This window comes from Neophocaena asiaeorientalis, unplaced genomic scaffold (genome assembly GCF_003031525.2).
Source record: "Neophocaena asiaeorientalis asiaeorientalis breed wild unplaced genomic scaffold, Neophocaena_asiaeorientalis_V1.1 scaffold79, whole genome shotgun sequence".
Taxonomy (NCBI): domain Eukaryota; kingdom Metazoa; phylum Chordata; class Mammalia; order Artiodactyla; family Phocoenidae; genus Neophocaena; species Neophocaena asiaeorientalis.
This window is the reverse complement of record NW_020175402.1, coordinates 5,410,491-5,430,841: the sequence shown is the minus strand read 5'-3', so window position 1 is coordinate 5,430,841 and position 20,351 is coordinate 5,410,491. Positions and strand designations below refer to the sequence as shown.

The 20,351-nt window shown below is 51.0% G+C and overlaps 1 protein-coding gene and 1 pseudogene across 4 annotated transcripts in view; both read left to right on the top strand.

Moving 5' to 3' along the window:
- The first annotated feature begins 7,240 nt into the window (after positions 1-7,240).
- On the top strand, positions 7,241-7,672 carry LOC112414408 (60S ribosomal protein L31 pseudogene; annotated as a pseudogene).
- A 10,992-nt stretch (positions 7,673-18,664) lies between these two features.
- Positions 18,665-20,351, top strand: part of FGR (FGR proto-oncogene, Src family tyrosine kinase) — a 17,614-nt gene continuing 15,927 nt past the window's right edge. For 3 of the 4 annotated variants that reach the window (XM_024766629.1, XM_024766627.1, XM_024766626.1), the window contains exon 1: positions 18,666-18,841. The gene's annotated coding sequence lies outside the window, so the exon portion shown is untranslated. Of the gene's footprint in view, positions 18,842-20,351 lie in introns of all 4 variants that reach the window. The other variant, XM_024766630.1, reaches the window with a different exon arrangement.

Genomic DNA, 20,351 nt, shown 5'->3' with positions numbered 1-20,351 from the left:
CCCAGCTTTCATGGGAAGGAGGGACTGGACCACTTGTTCTTTCCCTGGGGAGCCCTTGATAATACCCGCTGTCACTGCCATGCAGGCCTCGGAGAGGGGACCTCAACCCCCTTTAACACTGTGGTCAAGTAAACACAGGTCCCTAACCTTTTATTCAATATTCTCTAGCACAGATGAGGCTGGGTTTTCAATAAGGCAGTGGAGCAGAGTGGTTAGGGATGTTCCTCTGGAGTCCCACAGACCTGGGTTCAAACCTGCCCTGCCATCTCCTACCTGCATGCCCTGGCACAAGTTCCTTCACTTCTCTGTGCCTCAGTTTCCTCCCCTGTAAACTGAGAATGATAATAGCATCTACCTCGTGGGGTTTTTGTTATGAGATTAGATGAAATAATGAACAGAAAGAGTTTAACATGACACTGGCACATAGTAAGCACTCAGTCAACGTCTGTTATTATTATGATTAAGGACCTGCATAAAGCAAAGAGGAAAGAGCCAAACAACAGCCAAGAATGAGATGATCTAACTTTGGAGTCAGGGTTTACTTTCTGGGGCTCACAGCCCCTGTTCTTCCTTCCTCCTAAGGGCGGGCAGCCTGCCCCAGGGGCAAACACCCTCCTTAGACATCATATTGCCTTGAACAGCGTCAAGGCCAGAGAGAAATGGACAGCTCTGCCCCCAGATTTTAGATCTGAGGCCTCAGCAATTCTCAAGCTGAATGACACTGGCAATGACTCGTCTTTAAGGAGATCCTCTGCCTACCACAGGCTCCCTTTGGGCCTGTGCAGGATAAATCTTTGCTTTCATTCTGCAGAGGTTTGCTGGGCACTCACTCTGTCAGGCACTGTGCCAAGTGTCAAGGACACTGCAGTGGAAGAGACCCAGTTCCTACATACTTGGAGCCCATAGCATACAAACTAGGAGCCCCCCAAAGCATCCATGACTCCCTTTCTCCCTCCCTGTCACCACCTCCTCGCCCCCATCTCCTTTCACCCATCCTGGCCCTTGTCAACTTTCACGGACCACAATTGTCTTGTCTACAAAGTATGAGACAGAACGATGAATACAAAGCAGAATTCACTAGTGCAACAAGTCAGGACATGCTAATCACCTTTGGACTTCTCCTTGACAATGGCCTTCAGAAAGACACAATGCTGAGTCCCGGCCCAGCTCCGGGGGGGGCACTCAGGCAGGTTACTTGCCCTCTCTGAGTCTCAGCTTCCTCATTTTCAAAACCAGGGGGGCTGGACATCAGAGTCTCCGAGCACTTCCTGCTCTAAAACGGCTGAGCCTGAAGCACAGACTTCTGAATCCCCTGGGTCCTGTCAGGTCCCAGTCCTCTAAGATTTTATTTTTGGAAGCTACCAAAAGCCACCTTGAGGTGCCAACTTTGGTGACTAAGGTGGGTGATGGTGCTGAGAGATGCCTGTTTGGTCACAAATGAGGGTGGCTAGAAACTAGCAGGGCAGTTCCTCACTCTGGGACCGCACCCTAACACAAGCCCAAAAATAGATCCCATCTGTGTGGCTTACTTGATGGAAAACAGCATTGAGGTCCTCTGACATCATCATTTCTCTCTGGACCTCAGTGTCCTAGTCTATAAAACAGAGGAAGGGAAGTGTTGGACTCTCCTCTAGACCTAGAATGTCTTTCCAAAGTGCTCAAGTTAGAGGTGTCTTGCTCTTTGATAAAAATCCCTTTATCTAGAGATTTCTTTTATTCTTTAAGGGCCTCCCTGGCCCCCAGACCCTTGAAAGTCCACTCACTCCCTCTCCAGGCAAGCCTCCCACAATTCCATTGCTCTATGCATGGATGTGGCCACCAGGTGGCAATACAGTCCCAGCCTGGAATCCTCAGCCTGAATCATCCTCCAGCAGCTCCACCAAGATCAACAGCCCTCCCTGGGGCCAGGCCCCCCATAGATGTTAGAGACCAAAAAGATTCAGGCCCTGCGCCTGCTCTGCAGCAGGAGCTCCTGAAGCTCACAGGAGTGGTCAACCCTCAGGATCCCTGCAGGGCCTGCCTCTTCCTCTCCTTCCAGACCCTCAGTCCTGCAATGCTGGGATCTCCTGAGCACAGCATTCAGGACCCTCTGCAATCAGGTCTCACTTCCAGCCTGTGTTTCTAGACCTGAGCCACAGGGATTTAAAGGCAATGAGAGGAGCACTCCACACAAACATTTCTTGTCTGGGCAGCAGGTGGTGATGCCAGGAAGAGGGCATCCCTGGACCCAGACTTGAAGGGGACCTGGGCCAGCAGAGGGCCTGGGTCAGCAGTAGCCAGAGGGAGCTGAGGCAGAGGAGGCCTGTGGCTTCCTGTGAAGAACTGAAGAGCCACTTCCTTTAAGCAGATGGCTGTGAGGGAGGGGCAGAAGATTAGAGAGCACGGGCTTCCTGGCTCAGAGGGAGAGGAAGGCCCTAGGAAGACCCTAGGAAGTGGCCCAGGGCAGCCTTCTATTTCCTTTCCCTCTGGGGTCTCCATGAAGCAGACAGTGCAGACAGGCAGGGTCACACCTTTCCCATGTGCTGTGAAGCCACAGAGAGGAGAGTCAGGTTAGGGGCAGTTCATTTGTACAAGACCAGTAAAAAATGGCACCTTGGTTACTCAAAGAAGTAGGCCCAAAGGCACCTCCAGGCATGCAGGAACCGAGGCTAGACAAAGGCCTTCCCCATGACTTTCCAATGACAGTTCCTTCTTCACTCTGGGGTCTCCGCTCAAATGTCACCTACTCGGAGAAGCCCTCCCTGACCACTACTTTAAAGCAGCCTCCTTGTTCTCTCTACCAGAGTGGTTCCCAAACTTATCTGCTGCTGGGAATTACCTGGAGGCCTCAAAACATACAGATACCTGTGTCTCACCCACAGAGGTTGTGATTTAACTGGTCTGGGGTGTAGCCTTGGGCTTTGGAAGTTAAAAAAAAAAAATCTCTGGGTGATTCTAATGTGCAGACAGGCAAGTGTGGGAACCACTGTGCTAGCATATCATCCTGTTTCAATTTTCTATATAAGGCCAGTAAAGAAATGGGGCTTGGTTACTTCAAGGAGCAGGCCCAAGCCCTCAGCCCCAAATACTCAAGTCCAAGTACTCAGCTTCAGAACCCAGTCCCAAACACCCAGATCCAAGGTTTTACATATATCGACTCATTTAATCCTTACCACAATCTTCTTTTTTTTTTAATATTTATTTGTTTATTTAGGCTGTGCCAGGTCTTAGTTGCAGCACGCGGGATCTTCGTTGCAGCGTGCGAACTCTTAGTTGCGGCATGCATGTGGGACTTAGTTCCCCGACTAGGGATTGAACCGGGGCCGCCTGCATTGGGAGCGCAGAGTCTTACCCACTGGACCACCAGGGAAGTCCCTTTACCACAATCTTCTTAGGTGTTATTAGGATCCTCATTTTACAGAAAAGAAATCAAGGCAGAGAGAGGTCAAATCACTTCCCCGAGGTAAACAGCTGGCAAGTGACAGGCCAGGATTCAAACCCGGTCAGCCTCACCAGGACGGTGCCTGGCACCCAGAGGGGACTCTATAAGTGACTGTCCAATCAAGGAACTTAATTTTAATCTCCTTCTGCCTCACCCATCCAACCCCATTCAACTGAGCAACCAGGCAGCCTGGAGATTCTATTTTCTAATTATTTCTTTAGTCTGTTCACGTGTCTCCACCCACATGGCCCCCCTCTCAGCATCTAGCTCACTACCCTCAGGCCTGGAGGGCAACTACAAGGTCCTTCTAATGGGTCTCCCTGTGTCCACTCTTGCCCCCCTGTGTTCACTCTTGTCTATTCTCCACATAGAGTCAGGAAGATCTGAAAACAAAGTAGATCAAGTGACATCCGCCCCAACCCCCTCAAAACCAACGGTGGCTGCCTACCACACTTAGCATAAAATTCTACTTCCTGGGCTTTCCTGGTGGCACAGTGGTAAAGAATCTGCCTGCCAGTGCAGGGGACACGGGTTCGAGCCCTGGCCCGGGAAGATCCCACATGCCGCGGAGCAACTAAGCCCGTGTGTCACAACTACTGAGTGTGCTCTAGAGCCCGGGAGCCACAGCTGCTGAAGCCCGCGTGCCACAACTGCTGAAGCCTGCGTGCCTAGAGCCCGTGCTCCGCAACAAGAGAAGTCATCGCAATGAGAAACCCACGCACCACAACGAAGAGTAGCCCCCGCTCGCCGCAACTAAAAGAAAGCCCGCGCGCAGCAAAGAGGACCCAACAGAGCCAAAAATAAAATAAATAAATAAATTTATTTTTTAAAAAAATTCTACTTCCTTACTTTGGCTTTCAAGGTCTTTAATAACCTGCTTCCCTAAATCTCCAGAGTCTTATCTCACCTTCCTTCCCCTCCCCCAACACTTTTCCAGCCATACTGGCCTCTTTTCCCTTCCCAGAACCCTCCAAGAGCCTGCCAAGTTCAGTGCCTGTCCACAAGCTCTTTCCTCTGCTTGGAACACTCTTGTTGCTTCAGGAGTCAGCTGGAATGTAACTTCTCCAGAGACCTGAGCCCCCAGTCTAAATTAAACACTCCGTTATTCCAGCAGCCTGTACCTTATGTTCCTAGAATTGATCACGGTTGTAATAACAGCACGATTGGTATAAGCATTTTGTTACTGTCAGACCTGCTCACTAGACTTGAGCTCTCTGAACACAAGCACAGGACTCATCGTTATTTACCGCCAGCACCCAGCTCAGCGCCTGGCACACAAGAGGCGTTCAATAGCTTTGGTTGAGTGGGTGGACAGATAGGTGGACAGCTGGATGGACAGACGGATGGGTGGACGAGTGACTGAGTGAACAAATATATTTTAAAACTTATAAAACTATTCACCTAAAAAAAAAAAAAAACAAACAAACAAAAAAAACTATTCACCTGCCTGTATTTCTCAGGTCAGCTATAAAGTGCGCGATTCACAGGGGTGTTATTTTCATCCTTCTAGAGGCCCCACCCACCAGCCCTTCAAGGCCTTTCTCAGGCCAGGCCACTGGGCGGGGCTTCCGGGGGGCCGGATGATTGACGTCACGGGAGGCGTGCCCGGAGTCAGCCTCTGCTCCCTGATTGGCGGGCGCCACGACAGGCTGCACTCACAGCCACTGCTGTCGGAGTAGATGCAGTGGGACCCAAGGCGAGGGAACGCAGCAAGGCGTGCCCGTGGACCTCGGCGAGGCCGTCCGCAGCCGCGCCAGCCTCAGCTCATCGGAGTACCCTGAGGTCGCGTTCACGTAGCGCCGAGCGTTTGGCCAGGTTCTCGCCATCCTGCAGGGAGATGTGACAGCGGAAGGGGCCCGCGCTGTGGCTGGACGGCTGCCCGCAGCGGGCGGGGCAGAGAGCCAGTGACCAAACCTCGACGCGCTCACTGAAGCGCGGCTATTTCGGGCCGCTGACCTCAGCGAGGAAAGTCCCAGAAACACAGCCCCACACTCCCCCCTCACACCTCTGGACACGCTTCACCTCTTCCCCCCACCCCAAACTCAGACCCCAAAGAGCTGGACAAGGAGTAGCACTGGACTCCTACCTCCTTCAGACCCCATGCCAGCCCCGCAGGAGATGCTGTTCCCATTTTACAGAGGCACAAACTGGGGTTTCTGGATGGATGCTCTTTACCTAAGGTCACATGTGAGATAGTGGCCAAGCCAGGGCAAACTTCAAAGCCCAACCTCTTTCTTCTACCCCTCAGCTTGGTGTCTCTTGTCTACCTGCCCTGCTACCAGGCCCATCCTGCCGGAAGCATCATAAAGTCCTGACGGTCCCATGGCTCCTGTTCCACACAGCTGGATCCCACCCCCACTGGGGCCTCAGCAGCTGTGTCTGGGCAGCACATGGGGGTCACAGATCCTGGGTTGGGCAGGCACCAGGTGGGAGACGGCATAGCTTCCCCAGGTATCCAGGTGGCCTCTCTGCCTTCACTCAGGTGTCTCCACCTCATCCAAGGGCCTTCCCTTGCTGCCCATCTAAATACTACTTCCTACTTGCCTTCTGTCCTTTTATCTGCTTTATTATTTTTTTCTTGGCACTACCAAACGACAGGTAATTATTTGCTTGGTCTCCATCTCTGCTGAGGAGCTGGATCTCATCACCTCTGCTCCCTCTACTATCTGTGGCCTTTGCAGAGCCATTCCCCAAGGGACCCTGCCTCTCCTGCCTCCTCCTATTGTCCTCTCTCCCTTCTTCCTCCCACAAATGTTTATCCATGCCTACTCTGTGTCACTGAATAAGCGCAGTGCTGGTCCTTGCAAAGGGAGAGACTGACAAGGAAACCACGTTATAATTCATTCACCCATCCCCAATCCTATTGCCTTCCCCTGTTCTGCCCTCAGCGGTGCAGTCTGCTCTCCACACTGCAGCTTGAGCCAGCCTGATAAAAGGGAGGTCAGAACATGTCACTCTTATGCTCAACCCCCTCCCATGGCTCCCTAGCCCAGAGGAAAAACCAGTGTCCTTGCTGTGACCTGCAAGGCCTGCATGAGCTACCTCACCGCCTCCCACTCTCCGCTCTGAGAGCTCTATTCTGGCTGCACGGGCTGCCTTGCTGTTTTTCAACCTGCCAAGCATGCTTCTGCCTCAAGCCTTTGCATTTGCCCTTGGTGCTGCTAGGAATGTCTTCCCCAGGTATCCAGGTGGCCTCCCTCTCTTCACTCAGATGTCTCCACCTCATCCAAGGGCTTCCCTCACTGCCCATCTAAATACTACTTCCTACTTGCCTTCTGTCTTTTTATCTGCTTTATTATCTTTTTCTTGACCCTGCCAAATGACAGGTATTGCTTATTGTGTGTTCCCCTACAGGAGTATAAGTCCCAAGAAATCTCCTACAGTTCCCCACCCCTCAGGAGAAAAAAAAAGGGGGGGGGAAGAGAAAAGAATATCAGGAAACTATGAAGAAAGAAAAGACACCATTAACCATACTACTATAGATAATTATATTTAAAGCCTCAATAATTAAAACAACTTGCTTTGGTTGCAGGAAGAGACAAAGGAATGGGCTGGACTAGAATGTCCAGAAATAGACCCAACTGCACAGGAGGATTTAGTGTTTGATAAAGGTGTCATCTCAAAGTGGAGAATGGACTCTCTAGTAAATTGTTCTAGGACAACTAGGTAGCCTACTGGGGGGAAAATGAGATCTCTACCTCACGTGGAACATTAGGATAAGCTCCAAAGATTTAAATGTTAAAAAATATTAAAATAAAATAAAAGCACTGGGACTTCCCTGGCGGCACAGTGGTTAAGAATCCACCTGCCGTTCCTTTCTAACCCCGGCTAGGCAAGATGGCTCCCGCAAAGAAGGGTGGCGGGAAGAAGAAGGGCCGGTCCGCCATCAACGAGGTGGTGACCAGAGAATACACCATCAACATTCACAAGCGCATCCACGGAGTGGGTTTCAAGAAGCGTGCCCCTCGGGCACTCAAAGAAATACCGAAGTTTGCCATGAAGGAGATGGGAACTCCAGATGTACGCATTGACACCAGGCTCAACAGAGCTTTCTGAGCCAAAGGAATAAGGAATGTCCCATAACGTATCCGTGTGCGGTTGTCCAGAAAACGGCATGAAGATGAAGATTCACCAAACAAGCTCTATACGTTGGTTACTTATGTACCTGTCACCACTTTCAAAAATCTACAGACAGTTAATGTGGATGAGAACTAACTGCTGATTCTCCAACAAAGTTACAGAGCTGCCTTCGCAAAAAAAAAAAGGATCCGCCTGCCAATGCAGGGGACGTGAGTTCGGGTTCGAGCCCTGGTTCGGGAAGATCCCACATGTCGCAGAGCAACTAAGCCTGTGTGCCACTTTGTTGTCATAAATAAATAAATTTAAAATAAAAGCACTAAAGGAAAACGGGAGAGAATCTGTAATCTCATAGTGGGAAATGTCTAACCATGACTCAAAAAGAGTCATTAGAAAAGATTGATAGGGACTTCCCTGGTGGCGCCGTGGTTAAGAATCTGCCTGCCATTGAGTAGCCTACAGAACTCATGGGAAGGTTGCAGGATAGGGCTTTTGTTCACAGCCTCCAAGCTGGTCCCAACACTCCCCACCTCCTGGCATTCACAGCCTTGTGTAGTCTCCTACCCTTGAGTAACTTGCTTCTAACCAAAAGAACATAGTAACATTGAGGGAATATCCGTTCCATGATTAGGTTACAAAAGATATGATTTCTGTTTTGCTAGCAGATGCTCTCTTCCCTTAGGCCTGGTGAAGTAAGCTGCCATGTCAGGAAGGCCCAGATGGCAAGGAACTCAGGGTTTCCTACAGCCACCAGCCAGTGAGGAAATGAGGCTCTCAGATCAACAGTCCTCAAGGAACCAAGTCCTGCCAGCAATGGTGTAAGTGAGCTTGGGAGTAGTTACTTCCCCAGCTGAGCCTTCAGTTAAGACCACAGCCCTGGCCAACACTTTGCTGCCTTACGAGAGATCCTGAAGCAGAAGACCCAGCCTAGCTGTACCTGGACCCCTGCTCCACAAAAACTATGAGAAAGTGAATGCATGTTGTTTTAAACTGCTAAATATTGGGGTAATTTGTTCTGCAGCCATAAGTAACTAATGCAAGACTTAAGTAGGAAACTTCCCTCGAGGGAAGGAAGGCACAGTTTAAATCCCAGTTTAAGAAGAGTTTGCCACCTACAGGAACAGAAAGTAGATTCACATTGCATGGGGCTGGGGACAAGGAGGAGAAGTGGGGAACGACTGCTAACAGGTACAGGGTTTGGGGGTAAAGAGTGATAAAAATGGTTGGTGAAAAAAAAAAAAAAAAAAAAAAAAAAAAAAGAATCTGCCTGCCAATGCAGGGGACATGGGTTTGAGCCCTGGTCAGAGAAGATCCCACATGCTGCGGAGCGACTACGCCCTAGCGCCACAACTACTGAGCCTGCACTCTAGAGCCCACGCGCCACAGCTGCTGAGCCCACACGCCACAAGTACTGAAGCCCGCGCACCTAGAGCCCATGCTCCGCGACAAGAGAAGCCACCACTACGAGAAGCCTGCGCACCGCAACGAAGAGCAGGCCCCGCTCGCCGCAACTAGAGAAAGCCCACGCGCAGCAACGAAGACCCAACGCAGCCAAAAAAAAGAAAAAAAGAAAGAAAACCTAAATACATAAATAAATAAAAAAGAAAAGATTGATAAAGTCAACTATATAAAATTAAAAACTGTTTCATGGAAAACTCATATAAATCAAGTCATAGGATGAATGACAGACTAAAGGAAAATATTTGCATCTCAGATCACAGATAAAGGGTCATCTCTCTAATTTATAAAGAATTCCCAGAAGTCCATTAAAAGGGCCAACGATCTGTAGAAATAGGCATAAGACATGAACTGACAGTTTGCAGAAAAGTAAATACAAATGGCTTTTAAAGATATAGAAAGAAGATCAAACTCACTCGAAAGAAATGAAAATCAGGAAAACCACACTAGGATACCATTTCTTATCAGTCTGGCAAAAAATCCAAAAATTTAATAAGATACTCTGTGGGCATTTCTGTAAGGAAACCGTACTCTCACACCTGCAAATATAAATTGGTACAGGTCCCCAAAAGGACATTTTGGCAAAATCTATCAAAATTACAAATGAGTCCAGGTATTCTACATCTAGGAATTTATCCTTTGGATATACTTGCACAAGTGAACAGTCTATCCGTAAAATGGGATACTATGCAACTAAGAAAGAGAATAAGGGAGATCTGTGTGTCCAGATTGGGAAAGGATATCTGGAAGGGATATTAAGTTTAAAAAACAAAGTGCAGAGCAACATATATGATATCCCACCTTTCGTAGGAAAAGGGGGGAGAATTATATACACAGTTGACCCTTGAACAATGCAAGGGTTAGGGGCTCTGAATCCCTGCACAGTGGAAAAACCCATGTACTGCTCTCTCTGCCTCATAAACAAAGGACTTGTTAAATGACTCACACGAGGGCAGGAACGGAAACAGTTTGGAGAGAATCAGGATTCAGACTCTAACTCTTTTGATTCCATAGATTGTGATCGCTAATCAAACACAAACTTTTCCCCACACAATTAAAGATCTGTAAAATGAAAATCCAGGTACTATATTGGGGAAAAAAAAATCCCTGTATAAGTGGAACCACCTGTGTCGTTCAAGGGCCAACTATATATTCAAATTCCTGCTGAGGAGCAGGGCAACCAGTGATTAAGAGCCCAGGCTCAGAAACCAGACTGCCTGAGTACAAATGCACATTCTAGTACCGTACTGGGTTCAGTAGTGTCCCACCAAATGTCCACCTGGAACCTGTGAATGTGACCTTATTTGGAAATAGGTCTTTGCAGATGTAATCAGGGTAAGATGAGGTCATCCCTGATTAGGGTGGGCCCTACATCCAGTATGACTGGTGTCCTTTTAAGAAGAAGAAAATTTGGACACAGCGACAGACACACACATATGAAGACAGAGGCAGAGATTAGAGTGATGCATCTACAAGTCGAGGAATGACAAGGATTGCTGGCGACCACCTGAAAATAGGAAAGAGGCACGGAAATTCTCCCTATAGCCACCAGAAGGAATGAGCCTTTTTGACACCTCAATTTTGGACTTTTAGCCTCCGGAACTGTGAGAGAATAAATTTCTGTTGTTTTAAGCTACCCAGTTTGTGATAATTTCTTATAGCAGCCCTAGAAGCTGTAGTAGTAATACAGCTACTTAGAAGCTGTGTAATCTTGGAAAAGTTATTTAGCCTCTCTGTGCTCCAGTTTTCTCATTGGTCCTGGAACCAATCCTCCACAGATACCAAGGAACAACTATCAATGAATCACTATATTCTTGGACAAGTAACTCAGCCTCCCTGGGCCTCAGTTTCCCCATCTGTAAAATAAGGACAGTGAGATTGACCTTACTGTGCATTTAGGGTGCTCAGTGACACAATACAATGGGCACCTCATGCCTCGTCTCAGTTCATCACATTACAGATTTTATTAATATAGCCATTTTACAGATGAGGAGACAGGCTTAAGGAGTTTAAGCAGCTTGTTCAAGGTTACCCAGTCAGTAAATGGAGTAGTCAGGATTTGTCTAGAGGCCAATGTCAAGGTTATGGGGAGAAAGCAGTGTTAATCGGTTCAAGCAGACCCTGGGCCAAACCCCAGTTTTTCACTTATTCACTAGTTGTGTGACCTTGGGTGAGTCTCTGGAACTCTCTGGCCTCTATCCCTATTAACAGGAAGAATGACTCTACTTCACAGGGAGATAATGCAGGTAGAATGTCTAGAACAAGACCTGGCATAGAGTAGGTGCTCAGTAAAGGGTGTTCCCTCCTCCCTTCCTTATCTCCCTGCTCTGGTAGGGATTTCAGGCCTGTGGGCTGACCTAGCTGTCTTAGAGACAATATTTGTGTTCCCTCCTCCCATACTGAAAAGGCCTGGGGGACTGCTGAGAGCACCCCTCACTCCCAGGGTCACTCCATTCGCAGGGAGCCTCTGCCTGCTGGGGTCTAGGGGATAGTCGCCAGGCTGATGGAGAGCAGCCCAGTCGGAGAAGGGATATTCCGGCCCCAGGCCTGACACAGAAACCACAGCATTGTGTCACCTCATTGCGCAGGGTGTGTGTGGCTAGCGTGTGAACACAGGAGGTAGAAGGGCTGGTGCTCTGCAGGGGCGTGGCTGGCGCTCTGTCCTATGTTGAGTGAGCTGCCGGGCTACTACCTGCTGGAAGGTGAACACATTGTGTGGACGGCAGCTGGAGAAGTTGGCACAGTCCAGCTGCTGCTTGTCCAAGTGACAGCCCAGTGCGTCGCTAACGCTATGCATGGTGGAACAAATAGGAATTGTACCCTGAGGGCCTGAGCCACCCAAACTGGCCCACTTTCTTCCGCCCACCACCTACTGACACCCTCTCACTGAGCGCCCTGGCCCCCAAGGGCCTCAGGTCTCACAGGCTATGAAGCAGAGTAGCTCCTCCACCCCAACAGGGCTCCTATACTCTGGAAATAAGCAAGCCCTCCATAAAGCAGGAGGGACTGCAGGTAGACTGCAGAGACACCCTTGGAAGAAGGGTCTGTGCCCAGCAATGCTCCCCACTTCAACTGGGAGTCCCATTCTTGAGAAAGGGCTGCTGAGGAAAGGAAAGGAGTCCTGCCCAAAGGCAGAGGGATGGCCAAGTTAACCTGACCCTTATCTGGAAGCCCCAGAGCTCAGACGGGATGCTGCATAAGGACTGGCTTCTCCTTGGTGCCACTGACTTGGAGGCCACAGCGGATGTTGGCCCCCCCAGGCCATGGTCACGAGCATCACCTTGTAGCCCATACTGAAGGGCTGCTTATGGCTGAACTGGAGGCTGATGACCTGCCCTGAGGGGCAGGAGAGAGCATGGGACTTCCAGGGACCCCAGAATCCTTGGACTGCTGACTCGGGGCTGAACGGTGCTCTCTGGGCAGACTCCAAGACCATATACCGTCTCCACCACTATTCTCACTCACCTCTGAAATATCCCAGCCCACTCAGTGAAAGACTCCAGCCCCCTCTGAAGTACTCCTGTTGCCTCTTTGAAATAATCCAGCCTCCCCCAGAAGACTTCAACCTTCTCTACAACATTCCAGCTTCCCTCTGAAATACTCTAGATCCTCCTCACTCCCCATAATATTCTAGCACTTTCTGAAACAACCCAGCCCTCAGTGAAATTCTGTAGTCCCTCACTATACAATATTCCAATCATCTCTGAAGCACTCCAGCCCCGGCTTTGAAACAGCACTCCACCGTTAAGCTGCACCTCAACTTTATTTTTTAATTTTATTTATTTATTTAGGCCGCACCACACAGCATGCAGAACTTCCCCAACCAGGGATCGAACCCGTACCCCCTGGAGTGGAAGCGCGGAGTCTTAACCACTGGACCGCCAGGGAAGTCCTGCAGCTCAACTTTAAATGTGTGCTCCAAGTTCAATACTCCAGTCCCCCTGAAATATGCCAACACGCGTAATACTCCTCACCCCACTATAATACTCTAGTCCTCACTCCCATTATAGTCTCCACCCCCAGTGAAAATCCTCCAGCCCCTTCAGTAACACTCCAGTCTCACTCTGATAGCCCCAAACCTCTGTAATGCTCTGTCTGTCCACAAAGATGGACCCCCAGGCCTGCCTAGAACATACTGAGAGGTAGTACTTGCTCTGGCTCCTGCTGGTTCAGACGTCCTCCTGGACCTCAAATGGCTCCTAGACATCAGCATAGGGCAGCATCAACACCCCTGCTGGGGGGAGGCTGTGAGATGACCCCGCCAGCTTCCTCACAGTCCTCCAGCCAAACAGAGTCCCCTTCTAGAAATCTTCCCCCCACCCCCACCCAGGTTAAGGGCCCCACTAACAAAACATGATAGTAGTCCCCAAAGGTTGGTGGCGCCCAGGCCCTGTGGGACAGCACACCACTGACTTGCCAGGTCAACTTGTCAGGAACCCCCTGGCTGGGTCAGCTGCCCAGAATAATCCCACAGGCTCAGTCAGCTCCAGCACCCGGCCGGTTTCCCCCTTGTGCTGCTCTGAGACACCTGTCCTGTGGCTCCATGGATCTAAGATAAAAGGGCAGTTAGGCCAAGGCCAAGCTGTCTCTGTTCAAGGAACACAGTGACCCAGTAGGGCTCCTGAGTCACCAGGGAAAGGAGCTGGGCCCCTGGGGAGGGTTTGGGGGGCTACCTGCCCTTTTATGTGCTTATTCAAGTGCCACCCACTGGGTCACCCTTATGTGAGGGTGAGTGTAGCCAGAACCTAGCAAGTCCCTGACCATGAGGTGGCTGCATGGAAGGTGATATTAATTATGGGTTAGCAAGTGGAAGGAGCTAGGTTCCAAGGCCAGCTCTGTTGTGTTACTTTAGGCCAATCACTTTTCCCCTCTGAGCTGCAGTCGCTTTACCTTTGAAACAGATAGTAATACTTTTCTTGCCCCTTACCAGTTTGCTTCAAAGCTCCAGTGAACTAGCAGTTAGAGAATGAATCTTGCATTTAACAAGTATTTATTGAGTGCCTATTATGTGCCAGGTCTGCATCAGACATAGACATAAAGTATTTATTATTTCTCCCTGCATCCATCAGCTTATGTGCGTGCAGGGACTAGGGTATACAGTGATGGTGGGAGAGATTCTAAAACTCCTGATCAGACATCCCTCCCTGGCTCCTGACAGCCTTTTGTACACCTACTATGTACGAGGTACTTTCAAAGGCATCATATCCTTTACTCCTCATCCTGGGAGATAAATATTAAGTTCTGGTTTTACTGATGTGGAAATGAAAGCTTAGCGTTGTTAAGTCACGGCCCAAGAAAACATAGCTAGTAACTTATGGGGCTTAAATTTGGTCCATCCTACCTTTGACAAGGAAGAAGTCAGAGCAGCACCACACCCTGATGCCCTCCACGAGCCCGGTCTGTTCCTGGGGGTCCTGGCAGTGGGGCCGGAGCCAGTGCCATCTCTGTCCTCCAAGAGACCCCAGTCCCATAGAGGACAAGAGGACTAGACTCCAAGCCAGACATCTGGAGGTTGAATAGGCCTCATAGGGCATCCTGTCCCACCCTGCGCTTGTTCAGATCAGGAAACAGAGGTCCAGAGGTGGGCAGACCCTTATTCAAGGTCACACAGCCCCACACAGCCATAAGAAAAGAAAGAAAGAGGGCTTCCCTGGTGGCGCAGTGGTTGAGAGTCTGCCTGCCAATGCAGGGGACACGGGTTCGTGCCTCAGTCCGGGAAGATCCCACATGCCGCGGAGCGACTGGGCCTGTGAGCCATGGCCGCTGAGCCTGTGCGTCCGGAGCCTGTGCTCCGCAACAGGAGGCCACAACAGTGAGGAGCCCACGTATTGTGAAAGAAAGAAAGAGAGGAAAGAAAGAAAGAAAGAAAGAGAAAGAAGGTACACCAGAGAGTTCCTTCTGTCTCTGCCATGTGAGGGCACATTGAGAAGGCGGCCGTCTGCAAGCCAAGAAGAGAGCTCCCACAAGAAACCCACCCTGCCAGACCTTGATCTGGGACTGCTAACTTCCAGAACTGCAAGAAGTAAATGTTTGTTGTTTGAGCCACCCAGTCTATGGCTTTTGGTATGGCAGCCCAAGTGACTAACACATCATTGACAATTCTTGCCTCAATTGATTATCATCTACTTGAGGCTGCAAAATGGAGTTTTTCTAGTTCTCACATTCCCTCTAGTATATTAGCTGGCATTCTTCTACAAAGAAAAGCTTTCCTTCATCGAGTAGGAATGAACTGCAGCTCCTCCTAAAAAGACAGGATAAATGTTAAATTCTCTAAGGGAAGGTTTTTGGGTTTTTTTCTTTTTAATGGGAAATTCTAGAACCTGTTTGTATGCTGAGAGGATAATTCTTTGGAGAGGGAAAGACATGGTGCAGGAGAGGAGGTTACAGAAGGCGTGAAGTCCTAAAAAGGTGGGAGGATGTAGAGTGCAATTGGGGAAGGGGGAAAAAGGGTGGGAAAAGGGAGGGCAGAAGAAAGGGTGTGAACTGGTCATCTGGGCAGACATACAGGGCCAGCTTACTAAGAAATGCACCGGAGGGTTGCTGGGCCTGGTTAGCGTCCTTTGAATCTGGGAGCTGTAACTCTTGGCTGTCTGGCAGGTGGCTTTCTCCTCCTCACCCAGAGAAGGTGAATGGTTGGATTGCTGCAGGCCTGGGGCTTTCCAGGCAAGCACACCGGAGGGCGGCAAGGCAGGGCAGGGGCTTGGCAAAGGGGCACCATAACGACTGACCACAGAATCCAAGATAGTTGAAAACAGAAGTGAGAGCAGGAGAGTGATGGCTGGATGAGAAATGGATGGGAGGTCTCAGCAGCTTGCTGGGCCTTGATTTTTGGTTTTGGTATCAGTTTTCAGAACTGATTTAAAGGAACACACGAGCGAGCGCAGGAGCTATGAGCACTAAGGATAGTGGGGGAGGCCCCTCCTGTGGCCTCTTTGCCCTGTGCCCATTGTCTCCTGTGTCATATGGGGGGCACGTGCCACATGGAGGGCAAGGACTGGACCTGACTCCTATTTGAGCCTCCACCACCCAGCCTGCCACAAACTAGTGACAGGGAAGGTTGAGTATGATTGAACGAATGAATGAATGATAGTGAACACTTATATGGCACTTACTATGTACCAAGCACTGGTCTAACAGCTCATCGATTTCTCTCAAGACTTCTGTAAGGTAGAGACTCCCCATTTTACAGATGAAGAAACGGAAGCATGGAAAGGTAAAATAATTTGTCCAAAGTCACAGAGCTAGGAAGAGGCAGAGTTGGACTGCAAACCAGGCAGTCTGAGCCCAGAGTCTGTGCTCCTAACCACCAGGTTATTCTGAATGGATGAATGAGAGTCATAGACTCGGCCCATCTCTGTCCTGGGTGAAGCCAGGTATATCTTGAGGTCAGAGCCCCGATCTGGTCAAGAGAGACCCCGAGACGATCAACAATGAACTGAGAAATACTCAGTTCTAGATTGTGACAACTGCCATGAAGGAGACAAACTGGGTGCCAAGGGCAAGAGTAAAGGGACCTCCTTAGATGAGGTGGTCAGGGAAGGCTTCTCGGAAGAGGCCGCATTTCAGGTTAAGGATAGAAAGGAGCCAGTACTGTGAAAAGCCAAGGAAAGAGTGTCCTAGGAAGAGGGAACTGCATGTGAGAAGCTCCTGAGGCAAAAAGTCAATGTAGTCTGGGAACCGAAAAGGATTTCAGTGCGGCTGAAAAGGAGGATGGCCCAAATGGACCTGAAGAGGTGGGCACGGGCCAGGTACGCAAGGCTTGGGAGGTCATGGCAAGGCATTTGGATTTTATTATTCTTCCCTATTATTGAATTGTATTTTTGTTATTCCAAGCAAAATGGGAGGTAAGCCGTGAGAGAGTTTTAAGCAAGGAACTTATGTGGTCTGACTCGTATCTTAAAAGCAGAAGCAGGGCTTCCCTGGTGGCGCAGTGGTTGAGAGTCCACCTGTCGATGCAGGGGACATGGGTTCGTGCCCCGCTCATGGGTTCGTGGCCGCTGAGTCTGAGCGTCCGGAGCCTGTGCTCCGCAACGGGAGAGGCCACAGCAGTGAGAGGCCCGCGTACCGCAAAACAAAAGCAGAAGCAGTTCTGTTCTGTTCATTTGCTTATTCATTGATTCTTGAATATTTTCATTCATTCGTTAATTCTTACATTCAGTCGTTTATTTCTTCATCGGGCTTTCATTTGTTTACCTATTAATTCCTTTGCTCCTTGATTGATCCGTGCACTCCTGTACCCAGAGAACCTGCCTCTCTGTGCCAGACCCTGCCTGGGCTCCAGGGGCATGGCCAAGAGCCAGGTCTAGTCCCTGGCCTTGAGGAAAACATATCCCACACCGCACACCCCAGGAAAATGATGCTGAGTGCTCAGCTGGGGATAAGAAGCCAGCCCCTGAAGGATGACAGAGCCTGATAGATTGGGGGATCCCCAGGGATGGGACCAGTCTCTTTCATGTCTGTGCTCCCGAAGCCTGACACCCGACAGGCAATGATAAATGTTTGTTTGTTAACTGAACAGGTGGGACAATAGGCAGCCAGGGAGTGCTTGATGGTGGAGGTGATGATGTCCAGCCAGGGTGACGCCACCCTTCCCAAGTCCCTGCACCTCCACCTCCTCCCCTGTGTCTTCCTCCCCCCATCCTTCCTCCCATTATCCTAAGAGAAAGCCATTCTTACCTGCACCCCACTGTTCTCTGCCACCCCGCAAGCATATTGAGACACACGTGAGCCCATGCGTGTGCACAGACACACACAGGCATTCAGACGCATCCCTGCACATGTGCCTGCATAATGTGTCCCAGTTGTTGATTCCAAAATTGCAGTCATCACGTTCATTGCCTCCAATCACACACTCACACACACACACACACACACACACACACACACCTGTTCTTACACACGCTCCCTGCCTCCCCACTATATCCCAACACACATACTTCTCCACCAAACAGCCCTCCCACACACATCTCTTCCTCCGCAGACAGGAGGGATTCTTCTGGTCCTGGCTGAAGGCTGAAGAAGTAATAGTGGTGGTGGTGGGGGGGGGATTGAACCCCAGGTTGAGGGGAGGTCAGGGTCCTCCCTGACCTTGGAAAGGCTGGAACTGTGATAGAAGATGCTACTCAGTTTTTCTAAAACTTGGGTGTCGGGGGAGGCTTGACACCTCCCTGCTTCCTCAGTGTAGCCCAGTGACTGATCCTCTGAAAAGCAGTTTCCTAAGAGAAGGGTCTTCTGCTGCTCCCCACTGTCCTAGATCCCTGCCTCCACGGCGCTCAGTCCCCAAGGATGGCAAGGTGTGGTGACTGGTGACAGCAGTCTGAGGTCAACTGACTGTGAGAATTTGGGTTAAGGTCTGTCCGCATCTTGTCCTCAGTTTTCTCAGCTGCAGAAGGGGGGTGGGGCAGTGATAGAGAAAAGCCCCTCTTAACCTCAAATGCCATGATTTTAAAAGAGCAGGTGCTTCTGGGTGTTAGGAACCTGCCCTTTTGGAGGGGGTCTTGGGAAGGTTGTGCTGGGGGTTCAGGTCTGGGGACAGGAGCCAGGGTGCAGGGGGAGGCCTGGGAAAGCCGAGCCGCGGTAACCCGGGGGAAGGTGGGAAATGGGGGCGGGAGGGCCTGGGATTTGAGGGCCCCTCCCCGCTGCGGGCAGCTGGCTTGGGGCTGGGGCGTGACTGCAAGTTCTCCCCATCGCCACCGCCACCGCGCCGCTGCGGCTGCAATAAGAGAAGTCCGAGGCTGCTTCCTCCTCTCTGCCCAGAGGGGGCGGCGGTCAGAGGCGGGCAGCACCCCAGTTTTCTCGCCCCCACCCCCGTCGGTACTTGTGGCTGCTGGGAGCCCCGGCTGGATAGCCCCGGGGTCGGTCAGAAGCGGTGTCCCCTGGGACCAGGTAGGTGCAGTCAGGTGGGGCTGGAGGGGCAGGCGGTGCCCCGCCCCCAGCCCGCCCTAGGCCCCAGGGTCCGGGTTGCTGGGGAGTGGGGGGGACGTGAACTTGGGGAGGATTGCTGAGGGAGTTGAAGGCCAAAGCGACCCCGCTCTGAAAAGAGCCTGAAAAGGAAAACTGAGGAGACCTGGAGAGTGAAACTGGTAAAATTTGGGGAGGGGGATGAGGGAATATGGGGAAAGTAAACTAAAAGGACGCCCAAAAATGGTCTGGTGGGGAAAACGGAGGGAACCTGTAGAGATAGAATTTGGGAAAGGGGCTGAGTCGGGGGAGGGAAACTGAGGGGACCCCCACAAGGGCCTGGGAACCTTGAAAGCGAGAATTTGGGGAGAAGCTGAGGGGTCTGGAAGAGAGGAACTGCTAGTTGGGGGGCCTGGGAGAATCAGGTGAGGGAGTTTGCCAGAAAGGGGCCAAGGAGAACCATTTCTGGAGGACGCAGAACGTGGGGCGCGATTCCGGTGGTCCAGAAAGTCCCCCTATCCGGAATCGGCAGAAGTTGGGGGCGAAGTCTGTAGCTGGGAAGGGAGGGGAGGCTGCCACGCTGCAGCCCCCTAGACTCTCCCGCCCAGCACAGGTGGGCGGGTCCCGGTTGGCTAGGGGACTCCTTCAACTTGCTGGAGGCGTGGGTTCCCGTTTCCTGGGGAAGTCCCCGCCCTCGGCAGGGATGGGCCTCTCTGGGTGCCCCCTCCTGGCCCGCGGTGGCGGTCTCGGTCCACGTTCCTCTCGGGATCCGGGAATTGCTGGCCGCCCCGACGGAAATCCTGCCTTTGACCGCGATTGCAGGGAGGGGCTGTCTCCATGGCAACAAGAGGGCGGAGAGACCGAGCCCAGCGCTTGGCTGCAGCAGGACTCAACGCCCGCGGTGCCCGCTTTGGTCCCCTCCCCTCCCCCCCCATTTTGGGTCCTCAGTCGGGGGCGGCCTGCGGGACGGAGGAGTAAGGCAATGATGCTCAGTGTTCAGGGATCCTGAGGTGGGGAATCTGCATTCTCAGGGACTTAGCCAGACTGGGACCTTGATTGCTGTGTGACTTTAGGCAAGTTATGGGGCTTCTCTGGGCCTCATTTTCCTCATTTGAATTACGTAGGACATTATCTCTGCCCCTACCCAGCTCCCATCCCCCACCATATCCCCAGTCATGAGAACCAGGTGCAAAAAGCAGTTTTTGCCTAGTGTGCTGGAGGGGTTAAGACTTATCACGCCTTCACTTTCCCAAAAGCATGGAGCGGGACCAAAAAGCCTGACAGGGCCTCCAGGAACCAGCACACAGCTGACTTCTAGTGAAATAAATGTTTGTGGGTCTGTTGAGGCCCCATACTGGGAAAGTCAGCAGGTTTGAGATATGTCCCCCACACCCCTGCCCCCCCCCCTTTTTTTTTTTTTTTTTTTTTTTTTTTTGCGGTACACAGGCCTCTCACCGCTGTGGCTTCGCCCGTTGCGGAGCACAGGCTCCGGACG